This window comes from Meleagris gallopavo, chromosome 6 (assembly GCF_000146605.3).
Source record: "Meleagris gallopavo isolate NT-WF06-2002-E0010 breed Aviagen turkey brand Nicholas breeding stock chromosome 6, Turkey_5.1, whole genome shotgun sequence".
In the NCBI taxonomy this organism is placed as follows: domain Eukaryota; kingdom Metazoa; phylum Chordata; class Aves; order Galliformes; family Phasianidae; genus Meleagris; species Meleagris gallopavo.
Window position 1 is genome coordinate 9,140,673 of NC_015016.2, and position 3,562 is coordinate 9,144,234.

Sequence of the window (3,562 nt, forward strand, 5' to 3'; positions counted from 1 at the left end):
GAAAATCCTTGGGCCTGACATGAGCAGGTATGGCTGCAGCTACTTCTGAACTGTGCTCCAGGATATTGGGAGGGATAGTTTACACTGCACGTACATAACACCTTTATGAATAAATTAAATGTATCTGTAAAAACAAAGCTCTTATGAGATGTGAATCAGGCAGTGCCACCTTGACAAAAAAATTCTTAAAAGAACAGGAAAAAAATTCTCAACTCTGTCCACACATTTATGTAAGCAGTAAATAGAATTTATGGGTGGATTTTGTCATAGCCTATACTTACAATGAGTTTGCTGTTTGCTGCAATTGCCAGGGCAAAACATCTCTGTTAGAACATAAAGATAATGGCATAGTTAAATTTAGTTGACTATTTTAATCTTAAAATTCAGCCTCTAAACACACGCAATTGATAGTATGTGTATGAGTCATGGAAACTTGCTTTTTATGAAGAAAATTACTTATGTTCGGTTCTGACTTTTCTCATTACTTTTTATATCTCCAGTTTCCTTCCAGGATGCAGTCAGTGTAGTTATTATTGATCCATAACATTTATAGGAATTTAAATATACTTCAGATGCTGGGTAGCTTGGCTCCTGCTATTTCAAAGTGCTTGTGACTTTTCAAGCTCTTCTACTTTCTTTCTTGTTCTGTATGAATTGGTCATTATTGACCAGATATTTAATGATAAAATCCCGCTTTCCCTAGGCTGCAAGGCATTGCTATCATGAACAGCTTGTCAAGTCTTCCGCGCTGTACTTCCAGTGCAGCATGACTGGGAAGGTCACCTGTGAGTAACAGAAAAAATGTACCAAGTCCAGAAGAGTGAAGAAGGTTCATACTATCTGATGTTGGGCTGTCCTGAAGTCATCCAGCAGAACATTTCAAAGTGCTTCCATATGAAAAAAAGGCCCATAGAACTGCCAGGAGGGCTGGTAGATGAACGGAGTGGCTTATGGATGGAAATGAACCTGCTGCAGCCAATAGGACTCAACCTGATGAGAGCATACAGACATACAGGTTTCTCAGAAATATGTTTGAACAACTGAATTAAATCAGTTGCCCAGTAGGCTTTCTTACATATGTCTGGAGAGCAATGGGGGTAGTAATTGTATATATGAAAGGAAAAATAGCAGCTACAAGAATAGTATAACATAAACAGGATGATAAGCTTTAAAACACTTAAAAATATTTCTATTTTATTTTAGTAAAAGAGAACAAAAGAGTGTACTAAACAGATAAATACTAGGAAATCTAATATGAGTTTGCTGCAGTTAACTTTGTTGGAAAATCTCTTGTCCTTGTTTGATACGAGCTGATCTCCCAGGCAATGAGAGTTCTTCAAATAGCTCAAAACATTTGATGCATGACCCTCTAAAAATGTTAGTTAGGCAGAGAAAAAGAGGAGGTGGGGATTAGTATAAGCACTATAGAAAACATGCCAATTTCAGGAAATTCTGTTTGGAGTAGAGATAAATATCAGAGGAATTCACAGAATCAGTCTTGAGACTGATTTAAATTTAGCAGTAGCCATGCAAAATTTTCATTAGAACTTCTTCCAAAATTACAGCTTTTTACTAATAAAAACTGCTGATGAGGTTACCAGTTGCCCCTGCTGTAACACATCTGTCACCTCTCTGCAAGCCCACAGGTAAGATCTTACAGTCCTCACACATGGGTAGTTTGACAAATGCTTCTGGTTTAAGCAATCTCTGGTCTTTATCTTCCCATTTCTACCCCAATTCATTGCCTGTACCAACTCTCGGCGTGCCAAAATAACCATTTGTGGACAGAGTGGTGAAACAAAGCTGGGAACTTCTGTAAGTTAAAATTAAACCTGTTTTGCAAAATGTTTTTCTTAGGGGATAGGTATGCAGGGAGGCAGAACATCAAAGAGACAAGGCCGCTTAGCAGCACACTTAAGTCTGTGCTGAAGCATGCAGCTCCTTTTCCCTTAATGTTGGACCAGGAACTGGAAAAGGGGATTTATCCACCAGTTATCTACTGCTGGTTTCCAGGAGAAAGAGAGAAAGAAAGCGATCCCTTAGCTCTCAACTCCAATCCAGTGAAATTAATTTAACAAATAACCTAAACTGAGAAACTCTGAAGTATCAAAAAGAAAACAGTTTGATTGGTTAATTAACTGCCTGATCACAACTTTCCAACAAAAACACTTCATTTGCTCTTTCCAGCTACATCTAGAGAGAAGCTACAATTCTTTACAGAAAATCACACGGCTGCCCTCCTTTGCAAAAAATCATGCAGGGCTTGCTGTACATGTGTAGCAGAAATCAAAGTCATGACCTGAAACTGTGATTGAGCACCTGGTGGGAAGGCAGGGCTAACCCAGGGGAGCTCAGGTGCCTGCAATGCACCCAGTGACTGGAAGGGGTGGAGCCAGGATCCTCCCCTTCCCAAACCTCATTTAAAGGTTGGCAGTGGAGGTAAGGGAGTTTTATTGGAGATCCCTGCTTAAGGCCTTCCATTGGTAAGCAAATGTTTTGGTTGGTTGGTTGTTTCCCTTTTGTTTCTGTGCCCATGGCTGCTGCATTTGATCATCTCCTTGCTTGCTGCAGCCTGGGGCTTTGCTAATGTGCTATCATTGCTGTGCTTTCCATTGCATTGCAGCATTACAATATGTCATATGCTACATTGTTTGAATTCTGCATGTTACCCTCAGTAATAAATACTGAATATTGAATCCTGCAAGTACTGCCAATATTCTCTACCATTTACTCATGAATGGAACAGGGTATGGATTGAATGAAGTCCTAAAAACCATGTCTTAGGGAAAGAGATATTGATCAAATGAAGTAGCTTTGTTCCAGTTTCACCAGTTGTGACTTTGTCTTTAGATCTTTTTATAGAATCACAGGGAAAGAAAAGCTTTGGGTCTGGCAAAAAAAAAAATAATTGCTTTTAAAATTATTCACATCGTGATTCATGAGGCTTTAATAGTGCTTATTCATAGGGACATGACAGAGGAAAGGAGAAATATGTGAGTAAAATGACAAAATAGGCAATATCACACAACTTCATGGAGAAAATTCTCCTGTTTAGAAAAGGAAGTGTTGTAAGGTATTCCTCTTCAGGAGCAGGAAACACAAAAGCAAGGTTCTGTAGCAGGTAAATGAATGTAACAAGCTATTCCAGCTTGAGTGGGCAAAGGAGGAGAACAATTGCTGCAGTGTTTTGTCCTCATAGATGGACAAAAGCAAGGGAAGGCAGGAAGCAGGTGCTGCCTTGAACGGAAAGAGCAGGAAAAGCTTCATATTAACATAACAGGCTTTATTCCACTTTTGTTGAATGTGGGATGAAGGGAGCTAAGGAATGTTTTTGTTATCGAATAACACCTACTTAAATGTAGATGTAAAGCTAGAAATTCGAATGGGTCTCAGATTAAGCTCCTTTGTAGGTGTGAGGCACAAATCCCTTGCTGGTACCACACCATCACCTGCATGGCTCCAGCAAGTACAACAGAGCAGTAGTTCAAAATTTGAGTATTTAGAGTCATAAAGCTTTATGGTAAGAAAATATCCAGATGCTTCTTGCTGGTGTTTTTTTTTT

General features: G+C 39.1%; 1 long non-coding RNA gene across 1 annotated transcript in view; it reads left to right on the forward strand.

Annotated features, from left to right (window-relative positions):
- Positions 1 to 705: 705 nt before the first annotated feature.
- LOC109368105 overlaps positions 706 to 3,562 on the forward strand; it is a 9,661-nt gene continuing 6,804 nt past the window's right edge. Inside the window, exon 1 of the long non-coding RNA XR_002115791.2 lies at positions 706 to 2,483. This is a non-coding gene — a long non-coding RNA (uncharacterized LOC109368105). The remainder of the gene's footprint in view (positions 2,484 to 3,562) is intronic.